This window comes from Chrysochloris asiatica, unplaced genomic scaffold, assembly GCF_000296735.1.
Source record: "Chrysochloris asiatica unplaced genomic scaffold, ChrAsi1.0 scaffold00074, whole genome shotgun sequence".
Taxonomy (NCBI): domain Eukaryota; kingdom Metazoa; phylum Chordata; class Mammalia; order Afrosoricida; family Chrysochloridae; genus Chrysochloris; species Chrysochloris asiatica.
In genome coordinates this window covers 4435575-4443870 of record NW_006408592.1, presented here as the reverse complement: position 1 = coordinate 4443870, position 8296 = coordinate 4435575, and the positions used below count along the sequence as shown (strand labels likewise).

Below are 8296 nucleotides of genomic sequence, written 5' to 3'. Positions count from 1 at the left end.
CCTTAGTCCTCAAGCTGACATCTTTGCTCTTCAACATTTTAAAAAGGTCCTGTGCACCAGATTTGCCTAATGCAATATGTCATTTGATTTCTTGACTGCTGCTTCCGTGAGTGTTGATAGTTGATCCAAGAAGAATAAAGTCCTTGACAACTTCAATCTTTTCTCCATTGACAAGAAATTCCTTAGGTCCAGTAAAATAATATTACTGTTTTTTCAGGAAAAAAGCTTGAAACAGGGTTGTGTGTTTTGTTGTTGTTGTTGTCTTTTTAGTTTAATCTAAGCATAATACTCTTGAAATTGAGGGAAGAGAATATAAAGATGTTACGTCATTTCTCTTTATTCTCCTGTTCTAATTTCCTTTCATGATGTTGCCTTTTGCTCAACTATCACTTTCCTTTATCTGTCTTCTTTTTTATCTTGCTCAACTATGACATTATCCTCTATCATAAATGACTTCCTACATTGTCTTTCCAAAATATATTTGAGAAAGAAAACACACTTTGAAAGCATCATATTTCTTTTCTTTTTATTTTGAATTGATAGTTTACATGGGAGAACATCAGCTTTACACTCATTCTATAGGTATTTTGTTTCATTGCAATGATTACAATACCCTCCATGCATCATCATTCTATTCCGTCTGTTTTTTTGTTTTGGATGTACACCAAAGCACTCAGGAATATATAACTATTCAATCAACCAAAGGGCATACCCTGAAAGCCTGCCCCCCGGCAGCACACAGCCCCTTTCCTTCCTTGAGTATAGAGTCCCCAGCCACTCCATCTCTCCACATCAGCATCTCTGCTGCTGCGTCCATCGCTGGCTTCACTGGAAAGCATTGTATTTCAAACAAAGTGCAAAACTTAGCAAACTAAGCTAGTTAACTGGGTACCATGCCATTGGATAGCAGCACGTAGCCGTTTGGATCAAAGAAAAAAATACCCATTTTTTTCCAATAAAAATTCACTCTTTCATAAAACAGCTAACTTTGAATTATATAGTTGAAAGTAATCATGAGAAATTAAACATTTAATATAATCCTACTCTATGTATTAATTTAAGGAGCTCTGGTAGCCTAGTGGTTACGAATCGGGCTGCGAACCTTAAGGTCAGCGGTTCAAAACTACCAGCCGCTCCGCGGGAGAAAGATGAGGCTTTCTACTCCCGTAAGGATTTACACCCTCGGAAACCCTGTACAGGGTCACTATGGGTCGGAACCGACTCAACGGCACTTAACAACAACAACAACAACAACATGTATTAATCTGGGATAAATATATAAGGAGCTCTGGTAGCGTAGTGGTTATGAGTCGGCTGCTAACCTCAAGGCCAGCAGTTCGAAACTACCAGCTGTTCTGTGGGAGAAAGATGATGAGGCTTTCTGTTCTTACAAAGATTTACGGCCTCAGAAACCCTATGCAGGGTCGCTATGAGTCGGAACCGACTCCATGGCACACCACCACCATTTATTAAAATTTAAAGAAAATGAACTACAAACTGTTTTAATTTGGCTAATATGAAGTAATAAAACTATTATAAAACAAGGTAAATGTGGTAAGCACTAATTTAAGACAGCAGCACTGTGTCAGTTTAACATTTATTGTGTGGTGCTGTGCGTTAATGCACCAGACTGCAAAGCTATTTGAACTGTAAGGTTGGTGATCCAAGCTCACCAACTGCTCCTCGGAAACCTTGTACAGGGTGGTTGTGGGTCAGAACCAACTCGACGGCACTTAACAACAACAACAACAAGCAATGCTTACAACTATTGATACCTAAAAATTTTTATGTCACTGTAGGAAAAACACTGAACTGCTAACCACTCTGCTGGAGAAAGATGAGGCTGTGTGCTCCCACCAAGATTTATCATCTTGAAAACCCTATATATGGTTGCTATCAGTTTGAGTTATTGAATCAACTCCATGTCAGTGAATTTGAAGTTTGTTATACGCAAAATTTTTGTGGGCATGCATACTTCATATGTAGTACCTTGTACAATAATTATATACTTGGATTGAAAAATTAAAAGGAGTCCTTGTGGGGCACTGTAGGATAAGCACTGAGCTGCAAAATCAGTTTGAATCTCAAGGTTGGAGGTTCAAATGCACCAGTCATCCTTGGAAACCCTATACAGGGTTGCTATGAGTCCGAAAATACCCAAAGGCACTTACTAACAACAACATAACTATAAAAGGTGCCTGGTGTGGCACGGTAGCTTAAGCATTATGCTGCAAACCTAAAGGTCAGCGTTTCAAACCTGCCAGCTATTCCATAAGAGAAAGATAAGACTGTCTGCCTCTGTAAAGAGTTACATCCAGAGAAACCCTATGGAGTAGTTCTACGTTGTCCTGTAAGTTGCTCTGAGTCAAAATCGACTCAGTGGCAGTGGAGTAACTATAAAGATACTATAAAGGATACTCAAAAGTAAAAATTTTAAATGATAAAAAAAAAAAAAAAATTAAGAGGTCTGATGTTTTTGTGACGTGCAATTGAGTTAGTTCTCACCTATAGCAACCCTGTATAGGATTTCCAAGGGGCAACTGGTGAGCTTGAACTGACAACCTTACAGTTCAAACCAACATTGCAGCCCAACACATTAACCCACAGTGGCACACCAGGATTGGGCAGTGTTTCATTGTGCTGTGCATAAGGTCGCTATAGGTCGGTACCGAATCAATGGCACCTAAGAACAACTGACCATGCTGAATGGCATACTCCTCCAATGTTGTTGTTGTGAAGTGCCAATGAGTGGGTTCCAACCCATAGTGATACTGTATAGGGTTCTTTGAGGATCAACTGTTAAGCTTGAACCGCTGACCTTGTAGTTCAAACCGATTGTGCAGTACAGCATGTTAACCCACAGTGCCACATCAGGACTTCAGCCACCTCCAACAGTGATCCAGTATTTAGTCTCCTTTTCTTCCATAGTGATGAAACTGCCAATTTTTAACCTCACACAAGGCAGCCTCTAACTAAGATTACATGTCTCAGTCTTTCTTTGCAGCTAACAGTACCTCTATAACTAAGTCTTAAGTCTTGGCATATGAAGGAAAATCATGTTTACAACTTCCCAGAAATGCCTTTAAAGGACAAATATATGTCCTTGTTTCTCCATTTATCCAACTTTGGATTCTAATGTAGCCATGGTCGTAGGTCTTATGAGATATGTGGGAAAAAGTCATTGTCCTAGGGTGGTGGAACAAAGAAGTTGTTTGGGTCCCTTTAATAACTTGTGGGAATAATGGACATTCCAGCTATGGCCAAGCTATTTATGAAGAAAAATAAAAATCTCTCTTGTAAAAGTGCTGTTATTCCAATTTCTGTTGTACATAACGGAACACGTATCGTCACTAATATACCATTCAAGACAGTAAATACTGTTCCACTTAGAAGTGAAGACAGGTAAGAGAAGTTGGAAGATTTTTCCAAGGATATCCAGTTTATTATATATGGTAGAATCAAGATAGCCCAGAGCCTATTCTCTTTCCAAAACACCAGACAATTCCCTGTGAATGAAGTACTATCAAATCAAGGAGGAAGAAGATATTAATTTTGGCTAGATTTAATAATGAGGGCTTCCTGATAGAGGTAGTAGGTTAAGGGAGATCTTAAAAGACAAACTTGGAAGCTAACAAAGGAGACAGTCTACATGATATTGTGTTTGGTAAAGACTTTCAGATACATCAACAATAAGTTAGACTTCATTAAAATAAAATAAAAACTTCTGGTCTGTGGAAACACACTGTTAAGAAAATGAAAAAGCAAGCCAAAGACTGAGAGAAAATACTTGTGAAATAATATCTAATAAGGGGCTTATATACAAAATACCAAAAGTATACTCGGAAAACCAACTATAAGTAAACAATTATAAAATGGGTGATAGATGTGAAGAGATATCTCATCAAAAAAGATACACAGATTGCTAAAAAGCATGTGAAAAAGTGCTCAACATCATAGGTCACTAGGGAATTTTGCAAATGAAAACAATGAGATACTGCTATATATGCTATATACCTATCATAATAGCTGAAGTCTAAAACATTAACAATGCCAATGGTTGGCAATGGTGAGGAGCAACAGAAATTCTGTGTCATTACTGGCAGTAATGCAAAATAGTCCAGCCAGTTTAGAAGACACTCTGGTAGTTTCTTACAAAGCAAGACAGAGTCTCACTATACAATCCAGCAATTACATTCCTAAGTATTTACCCAAATGAGTTGAAAGTATATATGCACATAAATACCTGCACACAAAATGTTTGTAGTAGTTTTCTTTATAATCACCCAAAATTGAAATTAATCAAGTGTTCTTCAAAAGACAAATGAATAAATTGTGGTACAGGGATACAATGGTATGTTATGTAGCAGCAATAAAATGAAATAAGCTACCAAGCTTAAAAAAGACATGAAGAAATCTTCAGGATATATTTCTATTTGAAAGAAGCTAGCCTGAAAAAGCTACAGACTGTATGATTCCAACTATTTGACATTCTAGGAAAGGTAATATGATAGAGACTGTACAAATATCAGTGGTTTCCAGGGTTGGAGGGCAGGGTCAGGGAATGAACAGATGGAACGCCAAAATACTAAACATGTGACATCATGCATTTATCAAAATCCACAGGCATGTCCAATATAGAGTTAATTAATACTAATGCAAATTTTGCACTTCAATTATTGTTGTTGTTGTTAAGTACAGTCAAATGGGTTCCAACCCATAGATACCCTGTTTAGGGTTTCTGAGGTGCAGCTGGTAAGCTTGAATCATTGACCTTGTGGTTCAAACTGACTTTGCAGCCCAGCACATTAACCCACAGTCCAACAATAATAACAAATGTACCAAATTAATGCAAGATGTCAATCCTGGGAGAAACTGTGTAGGGAGAAAGTGAGTATAGGTTTCTAATCAGATTTCCAGAAGAAACAGTATTTTAGCTGAGCCCTGTAAGGTGTTTAGAAGAGACACCAACGGAGATAAGTAAAGGGTGTTTTAATTGCATGTGCTTATTACTATACACTGTCTACTTTTGTCCAGTGGACTATTGTTGGTAAAGTCCCGTTGAGCTGGTTCTGACTCAAAGCAACCCTATAAAGGGTTTCCAACAAACAGCTGGTGAGTGTGGTGTGAAGCGCAGACCTGGCTGTTCAAACCAACCCTGCAGTCCAGCGTGTTAACCCACAGCACCACACCAGGACTCCACTAGACCAGCAGATAGGATTTTTTTCCCTAAGCATCCCAAGTGATATGAAACAGGTTAAAAAAAAATAATAATACAAAAATGTAGAATCAAAAACTAGTTAAGATTCATTCATATTAACTGTTTTATACTTTTGTGAATCCTTGTAGTTTTACTTGGACCTTGTTTCTTGCTGTTTCAAAGTCTTTCTTAACCAGCCTTCTTGCCCATTTAAATTCAACATCCAGAAGCTGCTTAAGATCTGTTGCTGTTAAGCACCTTGAGTCAGTTCCAACTCATATCAACCCTGTATAGGGTTTTCCAAGAAACAGGTGGTATGTATGAACTGAGTAGCAGCTGGTAGGTTAGAACTGCCGACCTTGTGGTTCAAAGTTCACTGCTGACCCTATAGAGACACACCCCATCAGCTTGTAAAACACTGTAAAGTGCCATCTTTCAAACTACAATGTGTGTAAGAATCAACCCAGATGTTTGCATAAGTAGATTTCTCTAACCCATCCTTAGTAATTCTGATTCCATAGATCTGGGATGGGGATGGGGATTCTGCACTTTCCACAATCTGCCCGGTGAGGCCAATGTTGTCAGTTCACAGACCACACATTGAGTACCACTACTGTGGAAAAGCTGGATAAACATTTCTCAAGAAAAAATGTCCCCACTTGTCCTGAAATCGGCTCGGCCAGGCTAAGCAACATAGAACAAGAGTGGCTTCTTTGTCTAGGTGCATGGAACAAGAGCTTTCAGAAAAACTTGGTCCAGAAAGAAGGGCCTGTAGAGCAACCCCAACAATCACCACCACCACTGATCACAGTCTCCAAGTGCATTTTCCAGGTGCCTCCCACTTTAGAGTCTTTAAGGAGCCCTAACCCTTTACAGGGTCGCTATGAGTTAGAACCAACTCCACAGCACATAACAACAGCAGCAGCAGCCCTGTGGGATAAGTACTGGAATGCTCACTCCATCGGAAGTGACTTGATGGAGTGGGTGTGTTTGGGTTCAGTATGACAAGTATAAGTGCAGACTTCCCCATAATTGAGGAGTTACCAGCAGAAAAGTCCTATAAGGGCACCACAGAGTCAGAAAGATTGATGGAGGTTTACAAGTGGTAAGTAAATCAGAATTTCTGTTTGTATTTTTTTTTAGTTATTTTTTGTTTTCGTTTTTAAGAATCATCCAGTCTAAACAGTAGTATTATGAGTATAACATCATAATAAGAAAATGATAGGACAATCATTAAACCTTTAATAAAGTTTTTGGTAATCACTTGCATTTTAATAATCACTTGCCTCCAGTGGTGTCACTGATGAGAATCTGAAAGCCAATCAGGTTCAAATGGCCACGAGGGACCATGTCTTCTACACAAGCATATCCCACAATTCATGAGGAAACTACTGACTCTTTTAGAGATCTGAAAATATCCAGGTCTAAAATGGAGGAAATAAAAACCAACTTGCAAAAGTTAGGAGGGTAATTGCAGTGACTAAATTAGGTAACATACAAGAGGGCTTCAGAAAGTTTGTGGGAAAATTCCATTTTTTCATCAACTTGTTCTTATATAAAACACATTTAGAATATAGTAGAAGTCCTGGTGTAGCACTGTACCATAAGCATTGGACAGCAAGGTCAGAAGTTCTAACTCACTAGCTGCTCTTTGGAAACCTTATACAGGATTGTATAAGTTGGAACCAACTTGACTACACTAAGCAAAAACAACAGAATATAGTGGGTTCTTAATGTGGCTCTGTGAGTTAATGTGCTGGACTGCAAAGTTGGCTTTAACCACAAGGATGGCAGTTTAAGCTCACCAGCCACCTTTGGAAACTCTATACAGTGCCGTTATGAGTCAGAAGTGGCTCAACAGCACTTAACAACAACAACAATAAACATTATTATCCCTCTCCCTTCTATTTCTTTGTTATTATTATTATTGTCTAGAACAATTCTCTCCAGTAGAACTTCCTGCAATGATGGGGATATTCTGTATCTGTACTGCACCATAGGATATCTGTTTGAACCACAGAGTTGATGGTTCAGACTCACCAGCTGCTTCTCAGAAACCCTATACAGCATTGCTATGACTCAGAAGCGACTCAATGGCACTTTACACCAACAATAACTGCCTAACATGGTACTCACTAGCCACATGAGACTACTGAGTACTTAAAATGTGGCTCATGAAACAGAAACTAAATGTTTTATTTTGTATTATTTTAGTTGATTTAAATTTAATTTTAAATAACCATAGGCAAGTTGTATCCACTACATTGGACAACACAGGCCTCAAACCCAGTACAGCACACTAGGTAGTCATAATCTTATTCAATTTGTGGAACTGATGTGTTCCCTATAAAAATCCAGTCTTAAGTCTCCAGGACACTAGGCAGTACTTATGAAAGGGTAAAAAGGGTGGTTATCCCATCAGCAGGCTAAAAGGTATGGTACCAGAACAGAGACCAGGTGAAAACAACAAGTTTCTACAATATTGGCCTGTGCTTCTCAAACTTTACTATGCATACACAAATCACTGGGTTTGGGGGGTTTTTTCTGCTAAAAAATGCAAGTTCTGATTCAGTAGGTCACGGACTGGATTTTTTATTCTATTGCTCACAGGTTCCTAGGTAATAATGTTGCTAGTATGTGGACTTGACGACTCAAAAGTATATAGATGGCTTCTTCTAACTGGTTTTGGCCCCTAACCCTGATCTAGCGACCACATCTACATTCTTGACTCAATAGTTAAAGATTAAGTCATAGGAATGCTATATTTTATGAAAGGTACAATGCTAATTTTATGGAGAACATATATTAAGTACCTTCTATAGAGCTTTAAGGAGCTCTGGTAGCATAGTGGTTATGAAACCAGCTGCGAACCACAAGGTCAGAAGTTCGAAACAACCAGCTGCTCCATGGGAGAAAAATGAGGCTTTCTGCTCCCGTAAAGATTTATTGCTTTGGAAATCCCTGTTCAGGTTCATATGGGCCGGAACCGACTCGCTGGCACTTAACAACAACAACAACAACAGAGCACTTTGAAGTCCTGGTATGCACTGTGGGTTAATGCACTGGACTGCAAGGTTAGCTTGAACCACAAGGTAGGTG

General features: G+C 38.8%; 1 protein-coding gene across 1 annotated transcript in view; it reads right to left on the bottom strand.

Moving 5' to 3' along the window:
* DLG2 (discs, large homolog 2 (Drosophila)) overlaps window positions 1-8296 on the bottom strand; it is a 1151973-nt gene that overhangs the window by 1046373 nt on the left and 97304 nt on the right. The window lies entirely within an intron of this gene.